General features: G+C 46.1%; 1 long non-coding RNA gene across 1 annotated transcript in view; it reads left to right on the top strand.

Annotated features, from left to right (window-relative positions):
* Positions 1-1,928: 1,928 nt before the first annotated feature.
* LOC142491155 (uncharacterized) overlaps positions 1,929-19,293 on the top strand; it is a 39,434-nt gene continuing 22,069 nt past the window's right edge. The window contains exon 1 of the long non-coding RNA XR_012800313.1: positions 1,929-2,410. This is a non-coding gene — a long non-coding RNA (uncharacterized LOC142491155). The remainder of the gene's footprint in view (positions 2,411-19,293) is intronic.

Below are 19,293 nucleotides of genomic sequence, written 5' to 3' on the forward strand. Positions count from 1 at the left end.
GACTGAGTGATTTCACCTTATTGCAAATCAGATATGTGAGGTCAAGTGGAATCGCACTATTAATCCATCTACAGCAATGTAGAATGTCTCATAACTATGCCCTATCAGAAATACACAGCTCTTACTGGGTATGTAAACGTGTGAAGCTTGGCAGTTAATAGCAGGTGCGGTGATAATGTCGGTAGGCTTTCCTTACTTGGTTTCTCTATAGAGTCCACAATATTGTCTATGGAGTGCCACACTACAAAGCAGCAACAACATTGTCTGGTCCAGGCTTTCATTCCACAAAACAACAATACAGAAACACAAACTTGTCATTTTTATTTGTCACACACTTTTGTCTCTGTGCACTATACCTCACACCGAATCCTCCTCTTCCCAACCCACTTGCATGGGCTGCTAGTTAGGGACAAAGCTTTAAAAGATAATCAATACAAAAAGATCACAAAAGAGGTAGCTTGCTTCAGTCACTTCTATCAGCTGTATTCATTTGGACTGGGTACGTTACCCATGTTTCAGTTATAACCTCCTGGCAAGATTAGAGCTACTGGGATAATCACCACAATAACCACACCTACAGATATTTCTAAAGGGGGAGAAAGTTTGTTCGTCATAGTATATTTCACAATAAATATTTGTACAACTACAAAACAGATAGATTTGACTGAGCAGATAAAAACAATTGAAAAAGTGATACTATTTCATTTAGAAGATCACTCTCTCCATTAAACTGAAGATGCTGTTTCTATTTTATGTATTTATATTAAGAGTGGACACGTTTACTGTTTTGTTGGTTTTGGTTTGGTGAAAACTGACATTCGTTTTTTGGTTTTGGTTTGGCTTGATTGGTTTTGAATGTGTAAATAAATATAGAAATAAGTAAAAAAAAAAATTTTTTACTTGCCCAGTTTATTAAAAACATTTAAAAAAAATCAAATGATGAGCCTTTTCAGGGGTTTGGCTTGAATTAAAGTCAGGTTCAATATTTAGTTAGTGGTGATGTGTGAAAATTGTCAGAGGAGAAGTAAGTGCCGACTGCTATTGTAATGTAAATAAACTACAGAAAAACTGAAGTCAGGATTGGTAGGAATCAATAAGCCTGAAATATCCATATCCACAAATAAACATACCTAGTTATGTGTGAAAAGTGTCAGAGGAGGACTTTTCACACACTACTGTAACAGAGGAAGGACCTACAGTCCACGGTCGGTGCAAAAGGAACAGTTCACAGGCATAAACTATAACATCCAATAAATCCCATTGAAACTGAGCGATTGATCTTGATCCTGGGAGTATAGTAATAATCCTTGTATTGCTGCTCAAATATGGTGAGCTAAAATAGTGACAATAAATCTATTGATTAACCTATGACTCATAAATTAGTGGCCTAACGGACTAAAATCATAAAGTGGGATTTATAGAGTACTGGGGAGGCACAAACACCAAAAGGTATAGTGCCCCCTTTTTCCCAACCACACTCAGATAAGGCCACTAGAGCATATAGATAATAAAGTCAATCATTAGCAGGAAAACTCCACAGGAAACTCACTTTTAGTAGAGACTAGCTGAGAGACCCGGCGTTGCCCGGGACCAAAACCTCCCGCTCCTTCCTCTCTTCAACCCCCCCCTCCACCCCCCCATTCCCCTCGTCTCTCTCCACCTCCCCCCACCCATGCGCAGGTGTGGTCCTCCCCCCCCCCCCCCTGCGCTGCTCTGGTCATCCCCTCCCCCGCGCAGCACACAGTGCCACACACCCGTGAGACACACAGTGTCACACACACCGTGAGACACACACAGTGCCACACACACATACACACACAGTGTCACACACATACAGTGTCACACACACACACAGTGTCACACACACACAGTGTCACACACACACACACACACACACACACACACACACAGTGTCACACACACACACACACACAGTGTCACTCACACATACACACACACACACACAGTGTCACACACACAACACTGTCACACACACACACACACACACACCGTCTCATACACACACACACAGTGTCACACACACACACACAGTGCCACACACACAGTGTCTCACACACACAGTGTCTCACACACAAACACACACACACTGTCACACACACACGCTCCCACCAGTCCAGAAGGCGCCTCACTCCTGTCCGGGCGCTCTGACCGGTCGATCCCGGGTGTGGGGGCAGAGCATGCAGCGCAGGCCGCCGAGCGCACGGTAACCCGGAGCGGGCGCGAGCCAGTGTCGGGAGGAGGCTAAAGTGCCCGATGAGCGGGAGCAGCCGCAGGCTGGAGCCGCAGCGTGCACGCAACCGCCAGGCCGCTGGACGACGCGAGTCGAGGCCGGCGCCGAGGAGCGCCTAGTGGTGTGACCGGGGGGAGGGCGGTTGGTGGTGGGGGAGAGGTGAGGCCGGCGCCGAGGAGCGGCTAGTGGTGTGACCGGGGGGAGGGGGGTTGGTGGTGGGGGAGAGGTGAGGCCGGCGCCGAGGAGCGGCTAGTGGTGTGACCGGGGGGAGGGGTGTTGGGGGTTTGAGAGGTGAGGCCGGCGACGAGGAGCGGCTAGTGGTGTGACCGGGGGGAGGGGGGTTGGTGTTGGGGGTTTGAGAGGTGAGGCCGGCGACGAGGAGCGGCTAGTGGTGTGACCGGGGGGAGGGGGGTTGGTGGTGGGGGAGAGGTGAGGCCGGCGCCGAGGAGCGCCTAGTGGTGTGACCGGGGGGAGGGGGGTTGGTGTTGGGGGTTTGAGAGGTGAGGCCGGCGACGAGGAGCGGCTAGTGGTGTGACCGGGGGGAGGGGGGTTGGTGTTGGGGGTTTGAGAGGTGAGGCCGGCGACGAGGAGCGGCTAGTGGTGTGACCGGGGGAGGGGGGTTGGTGTTGGGGGTTTGAGAGGTGAGGCCTGCGCCGAGGAGCGGCTAGTGGTGTGACCGGGGGAGGGGGGTTGGTGGTGGGTGAGAGGTGAGGCCTGCGATTTTCACACACTACTATGTATTTCTATGTACAAATTGTATATAATCTCTGACTGTACAACTGCAATACTGAAGAAGAACTCTGTGGCATTCAAAAATCTCGGTAAACAATGTTTTGGATTCTTGAGCATTATAGAAATATGTTTTAAAAATCATGTTCCCCATGGGATACGATGTGTTTGTTAATTGATTAATAAAGTTGTGTATATATTGAAGCTTTGGGTATGACCCAATGAGGAAATACGTTTAATATAAAGCGTGATGAGATCATGTGGGTTTTGCGTCCATCTTGTGGGCATGCCTGCAATCCGTGGAGGTTGTTACATCTGGTCCGGATACATGGCACGACTTTAACGTACCCTTATCCCAAACGTGTTTGTTGACACCTAACCAGACTTTTGCAATACATCACTGCTGGTACCCTGTGATTTTCTTTTGTGATAAATTACTTTTATACTTACCCCCGGTGCGCAGTTTTGTGTGTTTCTGAGATATATATATTAATGTATGCCCCACTAGCAGAGCCTGTCACATTGTTGGTGCTGCCGCTGCGGTTGCTGTTATTATACTGGTTGAGGAGGAAGGCACAGACAAGGTGGCAATTCAAGAGGAGGGAGCAGGTCAGTACACTACTGAGAGGGGTAGTGGTCATGGCTCATATGGAGAGGAGGATGCTGGTGATTATGTTTGTAGGCAAGAGGAAACAGAGGCAGGAGGAGAAAACAACAGAACTCCAAGTGGTACCACCTATAAGGAAAGCCTTGTGATTTACATTATCTTGTGTGTGGTCACATTTTAGTTTGCCACCCAACCGAACTGTACAAGGTTCAGAAATGGCCCTCTCTGACATCTGTTGTGTCACGTGTGTAGGCAGACTGAAGGGCCCACCTTTTACCCCCACGCTGCACAGCCACCTTTACTTACATCCCAGGGAGAACTGGTTATGCAACCACTATTCATCTAGGCTGACCAGTGCCACCAAAGCTCGAAGGGGTAAACAGGTCAGAATGTTGGCACAACCACCTATTAGTATGAGTGCCACCACCACAACCAGTCCAATGCATATTCTTTGGGAAAGCTGTTAGTGGGTGTAAGCCTGTTTGCAGCAAGAGAACTAATACTGGAAGACCACATGCTGAGTTATCATCCCACAGAATACGATAAACAGAGACTAATTTGGGAGAGTGACACACAGGGTCAGCAAGCCTATTCGTCATCATAAGACCCACCTCCTGTCCGTCCTTCAGTCAGACCCTTATTTTAAACTACTGTACCATGTCCCAGCCACAACAAATACACCCTACCATTGAAAATGTAGGTACATTTATTCTGGTTCATTTTATTCTGAGTCTGGTGATGGGTTTGTCCAAATAGTATTATCATGCATGACTGCTGCTGCTAGCGTGTGCTGTTGCTGAGCTGACACTATCCTTCCCATTTAAGTAATATAAATTAGCAACCTGGTGGTTCTTGTGCATGGTACAAAACTCTATGCTCTCACTCAGTCACAGTCATGTCATATGTTAATAGTATATATTCTATCATTCTTGTTATTCATAGGACATTGAATGATACACGACACAGGTGTAATGTGCTATTATATGCCATATGTCTGACATCCATCTTGCTCTTTGATTTTAGTGGATGGGTCAAATTTATATATGGTTGCTTGCAAGTCTCTTGTGGTACTACTAGTGGTGGTCGTGAGTGGAAACCAGCGTTGGTGTTGGGTACTAGTACAGGTGAAACTGGGCAGCTGAGCTCAGATTTGTCTGTCAGTCAGACTCTCGCTTGCAATCCCAGACATTTCACGTTTATATGTGGGTTGTATATGTGGTTGCTCACAAGTCTCAGGTGGTACTATTGGTGGTGGTAGTGTTTAGGGCAGGGGGTGGACATCAGTGTTGGGGGTTGGTACTAGAAAAGGTGGCATGGTGACAATGGTCAGTTGTGCGCAGTTTTGCCTGTCAGCCAAGCTCTCAGTCCCAGATATGTCAATTGCATACTCTATATAGATTATATTTGTATATACCGTAATTGCTTGCAAGTGTCATATGATACTACTAGTAGTGGTGGTGAGGTGTGCAGGTGGTAGCAATTTTTGTAAAAAGGAAATCATCACTGTCCGATAATGATGATGATAAAGGTGGGGGTGCTGGCATGGAGTGGATTTGGACCCTTATTGGTGGTGCGTAGGTGTGTTAATGGCTGTTTTGGTAACATGTTAATTGCGATCAGCTTAGTGAAGAATAGTTATATAACTATACATTATAAAAAACTATAAAGCTCTATAGTCGTAGTAGTAGTTCTATTTTGTTTTATAAATATAGTTCTACTTTGATAGTTCTACTGCTAATTTCATAGTTATAATTTAACAGGTATGTATATTTATAATATTTAAGCTGTTACGGCTTGTCGTTTTGTACTCTTTATTAATGATGACAGTTGTGGTGGTGGGATTGAGTGGTGCACAGTGGACACTGGCGTTTGTGTTGGCAGGTATTTTGGCCATTTTGGTAAACAGGTAATCTTCACTGTCCAATATTGGTGACGGTGATGGTGATGGTGGTGGTGGACACTAAATATTAAAAATATAAAATACATCAAATGAATAACTAGAAACATATTAGTAGTGTAACACATATCCCCCCCCCCCCACCCCCTCCCTGGGAGATTTTACTGCTACATGGGGTGTTGTGGTGCATACCTGCTGGCTCTCAGTAGATCTGAGTCTCCCGCATTGTTGTAGTGGATGTCAGAACAGGTTTCTGGGGTAATTACTGATTCGTACTCATGGTGACAGCGCCTTCATCTCTTACAGGCCCCAGGGATGTGGTGAGTAATCCCTGCAGGAGAACTTCTTTACCCTTCCCCTGAAAGATTGCAGTCTCAGGCAGGAAAGTATAGTAAAACAGGAAAACACTTTATTGCACACTGCAGATCTTACAGCATTCACAACAGCAGGCAGTTCTTAGGGCCTTCGACCTCAGGATGTACCCTGGACCTTACTCCAAGCCAAGGGCACTTGAAGCAGTCCTAGCTCTTTCCTCACTCCCTGGTGAAGTAAGAGGAACAGTCTCCCACTCCACTCCCCTAGGGGAGGGAGTACAAACTAGCAGAGCCCTGCACAGTTATTCGTGTAGGCCAGCCTCTCTCAAGCTTAGAGGCAAAAACTACTGAATTTATCTATCATTCTTGTTATTCATAGGACATTGAATGATACACGACACAGGTGTAATGTGCTATTATATGCCATATGTCTGACATCCATCTTGCTCTTTGATTTTAGTGGATGGGTCAAATTTATATATGGTTGCTTGCAAGTCTCTTGTGGTACTACTAGTGGTGGTCGTGAGTGGAAACCAGCGTTGGTGTTGGGTACTAGTACAGGTGAAACTGGGCAGCTGAGCTCAGATTTGTCTGTCAGTCAGACTCTCGCTTGCAATCCCAGACATTTCACGTTTATATGTGGGTTGTATATGTGGTTGCTCACAAGTCTCAGGTGGTACTACTGGTGGTGGTAGTGTTTAGGGCAGGGGGTGGACATCAGTGTTGGGGGTTGGTACTAGAAAAGGTGGCATGGTGACAATGGTCAGTTGTGCGCAGTTTTGCCTGTCAGCCAAGCTCTCAGTCCCAGATATGTCAATTGCATACTCTATATAGATTATATTTGTATATACCGTAATTGCTTGCAAGTGTCATATGATACTACTAGTAGTGGTGGTGAGGTGTGCAGGTGGTAGCCATTTTTGTAAAAAGGAAATCATCACTGTCCGATAATGATGATGATAAAGGTGGGGGTGCTGGCATGGAGTGGATTTGGACACTTATTGGTGGTGCGTAGGTGTGTTAATGGCTGTTTTGGTAACATGTTAATTGCGATCAGCTTAGTGAAGAATAGTTATATAACTATACATTATAAAAACTATAAAGCTCTATAGTCGTAGTAGTAGTTCTATTTTGTTTTATAAATATAGTTCTACTTTGATAGTTCTACTGCTAATTTCATAGTTATAATTTAACAGGTATGTATATTTATAATATTTAAGCTGTTACGGCTTGTCGTTTTGTACTCTTTATTAATGATGACAGTTGTGGTGGTGGGATTGAGTGGTGCACAGTGGACACTGGCGTTTGTGTTGGCAGGTATTTTGGCCATTTTGGTAAACAGGTAATCTTCACTGTCCAATATTGGTGACGATGATGGTGATGGTGGTGGTGGACACTAAATATTAAAAATATAAAATACATCAAATGAATAACTAGAAACATATTAGTAGTGTAACACATATCCCCCCCCCCCCCCACCCCCTCCCTGGGAGATTTTACTGCTACATGGGGTGTTGTGGTGCATACCTGCTGGCTCTCAGTAGATCTGAGTCTCCCGCATTGTTGTAGTGGATGTCAGAACAGGTTTCTGGGGTAATTACTGATTCGTACTCATGGTGACAGCGCCTTCATCTCTTACAGGCCCCAGGGATGTGGTGAGTAATCCCTGCAGGAGAACTTCTTTACCCTTCCCCTGAAAGATTGCAGTCTCAGGCAGGAAAGTATAGTAAAACAGGAAAACACTTTATTGCACACTGCAGATCTTACAGCATTCACAGCAGCAGGCAGTTCTTAGGGCCTTCGACCTCAGGATGTACCCTGGACCTTACTCCAAGCCAAGGGCACTTGAAGCAGTCCTAGCTCTTTCCTCACTCCCTGGTGAAGTAAGAGGAACAGTCTCCCACTCCACTCCCCTAGGGGAGGGAGTACAAACTAGCAGAGCCCTGCACAGTTATTCGTGTAGGCCAGCCTCTCTCAAGCTTAGAGGCAAAAACTACTGAATTTGGTAGTGCAGCCCCTTAAGTACAGGAAAAGCAGGAGCCAGGTCTGAGTCCTTGATTGGACACATAGGCCTTGTTGCACCGCCTCCCCTGTGACTCACTGAAGCTACTGGGGTAAATGCAGTACTACTGGTCCTGACAGGCCTGCATTTACCAGGGCTTACTGCCAGGAGAAGGGCAGACTGGTAGCCAGAAACCAGCCCTGGCTACAGTAGAAATGGTATTTGGGCCCTCACTCCTATCGTTGTATCAGCGATAAACTAGTTACACATAACTACAGAACAAACCAAGCACTGTAAGCACATGGATGTGGCTGGCAATTCTGTATGTATGCTGGCTTGTTTGGGCCCCCACAAAACAGAAAAAGATAGCTAAAATGAAATTATGCCACAGGGATGATGGCAATTGACACTGATGACGGTGGTGGTGGTGGGGGTGGGGGTGTGGGTCCTGATGGTAGCAGTGATATGCCATTGGCAGGATGGCATTGGTGGCAGCTTAGTCGGTCAGCACAGTCAGCAGTAGAGTCTCAGGTTGTAGGTCTCAAGTTCTCACCCTCTGAGGCAGCAGTTACAAGATACTGGTTTGTACAATGTACATGTATATGTTTTACACAGGGAAAAAATACAATGTGTGTTCTTGGACCCTTCCTCTCACGTTGTGTCCCAAATAGGACATACATAGAGAACAAGCCAAGCACTGTACCCACATGGATGTTTCATCTAATGCTGGCAATACTATAGTGCTGGCTTGTTTAGGCACCCACAAAATGACCACAATGACTACCACCACCAACACCACCACCATATCATCTTCAAAACCCACCTCTTTTGCCTACTGTATAATACACAATTGGACATATTATGTTCACAGTTTATTGTGTGTGTATCTGTGTATATTCCCCTCCCAACTTGAAAAGCCAAATTGTATGTGCCCTCTGAGTGATTATTATATTGGTGAATTGATGAATACCCAGCTTCTCAAGATTATTGGGCAGTAGCATTCTGCAATGGCCACTTACAAGGCTGGCAGCAGTGCTAAGAGATTTAAGAGTTATGACATAGATAAAACAAACCAATCACTGTGACTGGCAATGCTGTATTATGAGTGTTGGCTTTTTGGGGTCCTCACAACATGGTAAAAAAGAACCAAAAAAGAAAATTATGCCACTGGCAAATTGGCAACTGGCACTGATTATGATGATGATGATGATGAAGGTGGTGTTGAGCAATAGTGGGTGCTGACAGTGGTAGGGATATGGGTAGTATGGCACTTGTGGAAGGTCAGTCAGACAGCTAAGTCAGCAGCCACTTACCTTTCAATTTCTCATTCAAATGTTCTCACTAGACCCTGTTCCTGAGGCAGCAGTCAAAACAAAATACTGTTATATACATCATCACCATGATACTCCTCCTAAACATTTGTATGTTATGTAATACTGTGTGCTACTGTTTCTGAAGCTTATAAGATTTTCTTTCCTCCCAGTGCCACTAAAAGGGCCATGTACAGTACTCTTGTTTTTGACGATGGTATCAAATGGCATTGACTGCTGTTGCCCAGCAGTGTGTGCTGTTTCTGAAGTTGACAATGATGGTATTGGTGATAGGCTTGATTGTGTTCTTTTTTTTTAACTTTGAAATATAGAATACAGAGTGATTGACTGTCATCCCGATTACCTTTCCTGCTGGTTTCACCTACGTCACTAACAGTTGTAGTAACTACAATTGGAGTCGCTTTCCTCCAACTCCAATGCTTGTACAATATACACACTTCCAACACAATGCTCATCATCTTCATCTACCTCCTCCATCTCTGCCGCAATCCTTTCCTCGCCAATACCTTCACCCTCCACCTCCTGAGTCTTGCAGTATAAGAGCTAGTCAGTTCAGCATCCAACCCTGCATGTTTTGCTGAGGAGTATGTCTGAGACCCTGGCCCTTCACTCACGTGGTGCTGCTGGTGTCCTTGCATGCCCAGAGGATCTGGCTTGGCCAGATTCAGAACAATACTCCTCCGCAGTCCTTCTCCTCTCTATCTATGTGCTCGGGTAATTCTATATCAGTCTGGCTGTGATTAGCTGTGGTTTGCACTTTGGAAGTACATTCAGAGAGAGCTTCAGATAGAGGTAACACATCTGCTTACTCCACTATAGATGTTTAGTCTCTCTTTACCACTTCAAGGAGGTGTCAGCAACATGCAGCACTTTCTGGACAATCTGTTTCACCCTGGTGCACTGTTTGTCCCGCACCAACACCTCTACTTTCAGGAACAGAGGGGATGCTAGTCATTTGATGCAACTGCTGAGACTGGTTCAGGATGATGATGTTGATAAAAGCGTCCCTTTCAGTTTTATTTATGTTAGGACTAGAAGGCAGCTCGGGCACAAATGCAACTGCTGACTTATTAGTAGTAGAAGTATGTTTTCCTAATCTTTTCTCTAGGGTCTCATTCCCTGCGAGTTATTTCCAGCCACAACTACGACTATCACCATTGAATCACCGTCCCAACCCTCCTATTTTGCAATTAGACATATTTATATTTTCACTGTTTGCAACTACTACATTTTCAGACATTCTGTTTTGCAATAAATATTGACTTTTTAATGCCTGGTAATTTTTTGACAAAGTCTGCTATTTGTCAAATTGATCACAATCATATAAAAATCAGTGTTGCCTTATTTTCCGACATTTGGCGAAAACGATAACACTTCTCTAATTATTGGTAAAACATGCTGTATAAACAGAAGTAGCTGATGGTGTGCATTAATTTAGCGGACCCAGAGAAATGGAAAACATTCATTTTTAACAGAATGAAAATAAATAAAACTGTTATTTTAAAGTGATTACATCTTTTTAAGGAAGCTGATTACACAGTTAAGTTGTTTAAAAAGAAAAAATGTTTGCCTTAAACGTTTTGTAGGTTGTCCAAGATGTAGCACACACTATATTATCAATGCTGAAATGAGGTTGTTAAAGGTACAGCATGAACCAAAGAAATTCATACAATCCATGAATGTATTTGTATTAACTAAGTCCTTCTTAACTGCTCAACTGATGTACTTTATATTTCTACATTGATTGATAGATGGCAAAACTGTAGCTTGGTCAGTACAGCATACAGTAGAAACAGTTATACAGTTACAGGATGACCACATGATGGACAGACTCATTTAGTTCTGGTTTTATATCTCTTTTCCCAATATATTTTTGTTCCTAATATTTTTTTTACTGTTCTCTGCATGTCATTGACAAACAAAACTAGCTCTGTTGAGCAAATCTCTTTCAATCAGGAGCAGGTGAGCATTTCAAACTGTTGACCCTTCCTGTTTTTTTCTTCCCAAATGAGCATGTATTCTGGGGAATGCAATTGAGCTCATTATCTTAAATCCTTTCTCTGCTAGAGCAATGCATTGCAGGTCCCTGTGGCAACCAATGGGTTATTACTTACTGGGGAGAGCTACAAAGCAGTTTCTTCTGAAGGAAGGGGGCTTCTGGGGCTGAACGAGCGAGCGGCTCAGTGAGTAAAGGCACTGGCTGAAAACAGCAACACTGAGGGGGCTATGCACTAAGCAGTGAGCTTTTGCGTTTGCATAGGCATTTTGTGATTGTACTTTAAAAAATAAAGCCAGAGGCGGAATTCACTATCAAGTGAAGGGCATTTTGTTAAGGCCGATCACAAAACTGCTGTATCACGCGAGCTGTTTTTTCCCCCCCTGCTATCATGCTTAAACTTGCAAGGCACGATAGTGGATAGAAAAAAAAGCAGCCTGTAAGAGCTGCATGGAGACGCTGCGTCTCCATGCACGGCTCTTACAGGCGATCGTACTGTAAAAATATAGATTTTAATACTAGTGTACATAAGCAGGGGGTCTCCTGAGCTTGAACCGCATTGGTTTCAGGCTCGGGGACCCCCTACTTCATGAAATACAGGCCCCGTTATGGGGTGCCGGTATCCCCTGTGCTTTTAAAGCTCCTGTGTCACGTGATCGGGGGATTTAAATCCTGCAAGGGGATACCGGCACCCCATAGCGGGGCCTGTATCTCATGAAGTAGTGGGTCCTGACGCTTAAACCACTGTGGCTCAGCTCAGGAGACCCCCTGCTCATCTACACTAGTACCAGAACACACCTCACAATATAAAATAATTAATTGCCGTACCGGCTATCCGCTATGGTAATGAAGCTGCTTTAATATAATTGTATTAATATTGTGCGGGAGTAGGGGGTCTCCTTTGCTGAACCGCATTGATTTCAGCCTCGGGGACCCCCTGCTTCCCGAGTTACAGGTCCAGATATGGGGTGTCGGTATCTTCTGTATTTACATGTACTTTAAAGATGGCAGCGACACTGGCATCCTATGCCCCATACCGGGGCCTGTAACTCGGGAAGCATGGGGTCCCTGAGCCAGAAATCACCTCAGGAGACCCCCTGCTCCCGCACACTATAAAAAAAATACATTAAAGCAGCTTCATTACCTTATTGGCTATCCGCTAAGGCAATGAAGGTGTTAAGGCACAATAGCATGTTTATTGGGGACAATTGGCCCCAATAAACATTGCAATATACAACCCACCCACCCCCTGTGCCCTTAACAACCCCTATACCCCCTAACATAAATAAAATATCTTATTTTTAATACACAGGAATTATGCTAAAGGCCGGTGGTGGCCCTCGGGTGGTCCCTGCGGGTTTTCGGGTGTCCCCGCTTGCCTACGGTACCAATCCTGTGCCCATATAAATATACTTTTTTGCGGTCTTTCGGGGTCTTTGTTTAGAAATGTTTGGCCTTTTTATTTTTTAATTTTACGATGTCATTTTTAGTGGTGTTTTTAATTGTTTATTTTAGGGGGGTTGCTGTTTGCTTTTTAATAGTGGCTTCTTTTTGGTATTTTGATGTTGTCTGATGGTGTTTAATTTGAGCTTTCATTTATTTATTGATGTGTTTGGTTTGGTGTTTGCTTTTTAATAGTGGTTCATTTGCTGTTTTGAATTTGAATGATTGTGTTTATTTGGAGATTTATTTTATTTATTCATGGTTTTGTTTTGGTGTTTTAATTGTTCATTCTGGTATTTATTTCCGATTGGATTAATTGATTGGTGGTAATTTTGTTCTATTTACGTCTTTATTTGTTTTTATTTTCTGATTGTTTTCATTGCACTGGATATTGTTTTGAGTGTTTTTTTTAGGTTGACCATTGACTGGCATAGTGTTAAATGATGCCCATATTATATGGGCAAGATGTACCCACTGTGCCATTCAATTGTTTTATTGGCCTTTGTTATCTATTTAGTTGGCTATGCAATGTGTTTTATTTTGCAATGTAATGTGTTTTATTTGGGCCTGTTTTTTTATCCTTCACCATTTCTTGCTATAGTGGTAAATCATGCCCACCTTATATGAGCATGATGTACCCACTGTACCAATGAATGGGTGAAGGGTGGGGTTAGTTGCCTGGGGTGGGTGGTTAGGCCTCCTGGGTGGGTAGTGGCAGAGGGTGGGTTAACCCCTTAATTACTATAGCGGTTACTATCTGCTAAGGTGATTAAGGGGTTAGGGGAAATTAGATTGTCTTTCTTTACTGTATTGTTTGTGGCAAGGGAAGACATGGACGGTGATGAGGATGAGGACGGCCTTCATCGTGGCAGCCTGGCAGGGGTGAGTGCAAGATTTATTTACTTTATTTATGCTGCTTAATGTTATATTTTAAATGGACAAATGCACTATCTGGATAATAGTAATTTTGGCCATTATTGTATATGTTTTTGAGGGGGGGGGCACAGGATTGGTACTGCAGGCCCGCGGGGATCCCCGGACACCCGTGGGGATCACCTGAGGGCCCTGGACTCCCATGGGATCACCCAAGGGCCCCGGCCACCTGTGGGGATCACCCGAGGGCCCCGGACTCCGACGGGGATCACCAGGGACACCCGCCGGCCTGTTGTATTAATGGTGTGCTGAAAAAAAGGTAAACAATGCTTTTTTGACTGTCTCCAGCTATTTTGCGCCAGCCTTTAGCTGGTGCAAAAATCTGGCATGCTTTTAAAGTACGAATCACTTATCACTGCTTAGTGAATCACGTGAACTGTCAAAAAACGGCGTGTTTGCCGTTTTTTGCCTGATCGGACGCATTTTTTTTCCATGGCTAAAAAAATGCCTTTTAAGGCCGATAAAGCACTGTTATCACTGCTTAATGAATCACGCAGAAGGAAGTATCGGTCTTAAAAGCCGTTTATCGGTCTTAAAGGCAGTTATCACTGCTTAGTGCATCGCCCCCTGAGTTTGAAGCAGGGAAGAGTCTTATTCTAATCCTAGTGGCAGATCTTTGTGACCTTGGTCAAGTACATTTATCTCCCAGTGCCTCCGAGCATCAAAAAAATATAGATTGTAAATTGTTCCTGGAAAAATCCTATGTACAGCACTGTGTACACTGTCAGCCCTATACAAGCAAAAACAATTATTAATGCTATTCTTCTCTGTGTTTTTTCTCACTATGGATCCCTCTAGAGGCTCAATGAGGAAATTCGCAAGAGATGTGTTATCTACAAATCATTTAATAATAGCACATCGGGAAATAATACATTGAGGACTTTTTTATACCATAAGAAAGGAACTTGTTTTTTTTAACATATTAGTTTAGGTAAAAAAAAGCGTAAAATATTAAATTTAATAAAAATAATTAACGAAGCTTTGTATAACACACACACACACACACACACACACACACACACACACACACACACACACACACACACACACACACACACACACACACACACACACACACACTATGTCAGAATGGAATTTTTCTTTTCTTTAAATGTAAGATTTTGAGACTAGCAGTTGCTTTATATTTACATGATTACATTCTTTCAACAGGAATGCAACAGAAATAAAATGCATCCAACTGTACTCTTTTGCCCGCAAAATACATATAATACATAGTACTCTGGTTTTGAAATGCAGCTATGTACATCAAATGATTTCACCTCTTAGGCTCAGATTATAGTAGGCGCGCGCACGCGATGGAGCGCATGGCGTCACATGTGCCTATCGCTTGCTTGATCCCTACACTGAGGTCTGAGGTGATGGGGAGGCGTGGCGGAGGTGTGGCGGATGCGTCACATGGCTGGTTTGCCCTCATTGGCTAAACCACTGACGTGATGCGGCCGTGATATGGCCACCACACGGAAAAAAAATTCATTTGTAGCTTGAAAATTCTGCATGTGGTGGCTCTGCATCACGCCCGGGCTTGCTCGCACTATAGCCGCCCTCATTGATTTCTACAGATTTGTTCTCGCGGCGCGCGCCGTCACGGTTACTATAATCGCAGCCTTATGGCATTTGTCTGAACTTACCTAATAAGTAATGAAGGACTTTTTTTTTAGGATTTTTTGTTAATGACAATCGCTGAACCCCTTGCTAATGAAGGAGCCTGCAAAGTTAAAGAAGGAGCATATTATAGTATTTCAGATCAATCCAGCTTTGAAATTGTTACAGGCATGATCCCACTGACCACTTTCCTGTGCATGTTCTTCATTCTGCTCAGTTCTAAAGCAGCCGTATACAGACGTAACTACGCTTCAGTGTCTTGGATGGACAACAAATAGTGGACCAATTAGATCCTGCACCCATCCTGCACTCATATAGGGGCCTATGCTACTAGCCTTCATAAGGCGGAGTCCCCGGTGGTCACGGCGGCGCGAACTACAGCGTCCACGCCACACAGCACAGCCCTCTATAAGGCAGGCCCCAGGGGCTGTGTGTGTGGGCGCGCATACGCTGGCAGGGAAGAAAATAATTTTGTCTTCCCGTGCCACAACGCGGTCACATGGCCACGCCCCGTCATAGACGCTCCCCGTGTCATGGCCCTGCCCCCCACACAATCCCTAGATCTTCCCTAGAGACCGCTGATCGCGGCTGTAGTTTCTGCACGCGCCTCCATGCCGCCAGGCGCACATACAGCAGAGAGAATTGGTGCCGTAGCTAACCCACTTCTCAAGGCTTTTTAGCTGTTATCGGCCAAAAATGCCTACAGCGATTCAGTAAGCGTCGATAAGTGAGTTGAATCGCCAATTTTTTCTGCCGTCAAAAACAAATCGCCAACTGAGCGACAATAAGCCACTTATCGGCAGTTTAGAAACTCATGCAATTCTATTAGCCTTGATAAGGCTATAGAGGCTCTAGAATGGCGATTTCCTCCCAAAATCCTCTCGCAAAAAAAAGTTGGTGTGAAGCTGGTGAGAAGCCTCAGAGGCGGCAGCGAGAGAGGACTTAGAAATAAATATGCATTTTCCTGCATCAGATTGATGCCGGGGGTCTCTGGAGCTGGTACACATTATATCAGCACCAGAGACCCCCGGCATGAATCAGATGTATGAAAAATGCATTTACAGGCAACTTCATTACCTTAGTGGCTAACCGCTAAGGAAACGAAGGGGTTAACTACCAGTGCCCGGTTTATTGTGGGTAGCGGGGGTGGGTGAAGGTGGTATTTGGCCCTTGGTGGGTGCTTAGGCCTTGTCAAGGGGTTGCAGGTGGAGTTAACCCCTTCATTACATTAGCGGTTAATGAAGGGATTAACGCCTCCAGCTACTACCCGGTAGGCCTAACCATCCATCTTGGATCTTCTACCCCCTTCACCCAATTCCTCTACCCACAATAAACAAAAATACACACAACAACCCTACTACCCACCTCCTCTACCCCCAACAACCCCCCCAACACATACAGTACAGTAATGAGCAAAATAATTATTATCCAAATGCAAAATGAATGTTTTTTTACCTGAGTTTAAGATGTCTACACTAAGTAATGATATGCAAAAACAACGTTTGTGACCAAAATCATTAGTGTATGGATAAATGTAGTAGCGGGAACATGATTAGCGCATAGACACGATAACCAATACAATGCACATTTCACAAATCCAACTTGCATTCCAATGAACACATTACCGTGTTCCAACCATATTACGCATGCGTGTTACCTAAACGTAAAGTCCCTGGACACAATAAATTTCAAATAAATACACAGCACATGGGAAAGTTTGTAAGCCATTGTATTCTTACGCCACTAACATGGCTTCCATCTCTGCTGCTAAAGCCTCTAGGTTAAGGAGCATTGCATTCACCGATACTGAGTTAAAGATGTTAATTAATGGGATAGTTGGTAATCATCCCAAACTGTTAGGAGAACTCTGCTATAAAACCAGCCCAGCAGAGAAGAACCACACTTGGCAAGACATATTGATGGATATAAACACCAAAGGGAATACTGTGGTCATGTGGGAAAAAGGATAGACTTCTGTTTGCCGTTTTTATTGCTTGCAATGTTATGGAAGCAGAATATTGTAACGGATTCGCGGGAGGCAATTAATGGCTGGGGACAACAATTGCTGACAGTGTGCATTTCCATTATCGGAAGCATGGCCCAGTGCACTGCTTTGCCCGGGGGCCTATAATGCTGTTAAGACGGCCCTGATTTGTACCGGTTTTGAAATTGCCACTTTCAACCGCTTCGAACAGCAATTTAAATACCGGAACATATAAGGCGTTTTAGTCTGGAGCTGCAGCCCGGCTTCCTGCAGACCTCTTCCTCTGCTGTCAGCGTCGGGCGATGAGACGCACCCAGAAAGCTGGCCCACGGGAAGCAATGCAGGACTCAAGGCCTTCCCAGCCCCCCCCCCCCTCTCCCTCCCCCCAGGTAAAGTGTTTGGGTTCTTGGGGGGGAGCTGTGTGTGGGCGGGGTGTCTTGGGGGGGGGGGCATTTGTGTGTGCCTTGTGGGGGGAAGCTGTGTGTGTGTGTCTTGGGGGGAGCTGTGTGTTTGTGTGTGTCTTGGGGGAGAGCTGTGTGTGTGTCTTGGGGGGAGCTGTGTGTTTGTCTTGCGGGAGAGCTGTGTGTGTGTGTGTGTGTGTGTATTGGGGGGAAGCTGTGTGTGTATCCTGTGAGGGGGAGATGTGTGTGTCTTAGGGGGTGGGAGCTCCGTGTGTGCGTGTTTTTTTTTGGGGGGTGTGTATGTGATTCATAGGAGGGGGACATTGAGTGAGTGAGCGAAAGAGTGGGTGTAAGAGAGGTAGAGAAGTGAAGGGTATGTGAGAAGGGGAGAGTGGGGAAGAGGGGGAGAGAGGGAGGGAAAAGTTGGGGGTAAGTGATAGAGAAGTGAAAGAGAGGAGGGTGGCGTGAGTGAGTGAGGGGTACCATGGGCGTCCGCAAGGGGGGGCGCTTGCCCCCCCCTGGATCCTCGCAGTCGCAGCATTAATTTAATAAAATATGCTGAGGGAGGAAGAGGCAGCTGAGCCGCGGCCCGGGATTGGATGGGAGGCGGGGCTAGCTGCAGCAGTCACGCAGGGGTGGGGGCCGCCACGTGCTCTCTCGCGCTGACCGCTGTAACTCCCCATCCGGACCGGCACCCAGACTCTCCCTCTGGCCCTGCTCCCTCCTGCACCCCGGCAGACGGCAGTGTGGCCGCATTATCGCATAAGGTAGGACGTGGGACCAGGGAGAGATGGCATGGAGATGCGGGGGAGAGACTGAGATTGGGGGGGCAATTTGGCAAAGAAGCTTGGGGGGGGGGGCGAGGGAGATTGGGGGTTGGGGGGGCAAAGAAGCTTGGGGGGGGGCGAGGGAGATTGAGAGATGGGAGATGCAGGGGGGGGTGAGATAGGAGATGCATGGGGGGGGAGAGATGGGAGATGCAGGGGGGGGAGAGATGGGAGATGCAGAGGGGGGGGGGAGATGGGAGATGCAGGGGGGGGAGAGATGGGGAGATGCAGGGGGGAGAGTTGGGAGATGCAGGGGGGGAGAGATGGGAGATGCAGGGGGGGGGGGCCGGGGGGAGAGATGGGAGATGCAGGGGGGGAGAGATGGGAGATGCAGGGGGGGGGAGAGATGGGAGATGCAGAGGGGGGGGAGAGATGTGAGATGCAGGGGGGGAGAGATGGGAGATGCAGAGGGGGAGAGATGTGAGATGCAGGGGGGGGAGAGATGGGAGATGCAGGGGGGGAGAGATGGGAGATGCAGAGGGGGGGGGAGAGATGTGAGATGCAGGGGGGGGGAGAGATGGGAGATGCAGAGGGGGGAGAGATGTGAGATGACGGGGGGAGAGAGATGTGAGATGCAGGGGGGGGAGAGATGGGAGATGACGGGGGAGAGAGATGGGAGATGCAGAGGGGGGGGGGGAGAGATGTGAGATGCAGGGGGGGAGAGATGGGAGATGCAGAGGGGGGAGAGATGGGAGATGCAGGGGGGGGAGAGATGGGAGATGCAGGGGGGGGGAGAGATGGGAGATGACGGGGGGAGAGAGATGTGAGATGCAGAGGGGGAGGAGAGAGATGGGAGATGCAGAGGGGGGGAGAGAGATGTGAGATGCAGGGGGGGGAGAGATGGGAGATGCAGGGGGGGAGAGATGGGAGATGCAGAGGGGGGGGAGAGAGATGGGAGATGCAGGGGGGGAGAGAGATGGGAGATGCAGAGGGGGGAGAGTGTTTATGAATAATG

This window comes from Ascaphus truei, chromosome 3 (genome assembly GCF_040206685.1).
Source record: "Ascaphus truei isolate aAscTru1 chromosome 3, aAscTru1.hap1, whole genome shotgun sequence".
In the NCBI taxonomy this organism is placed as follows: Eukaryota; Metazoa; Chordata; class Amphibia; order Anura; family Ascaphidae; genus Ascaphus; species Ascaphus truei.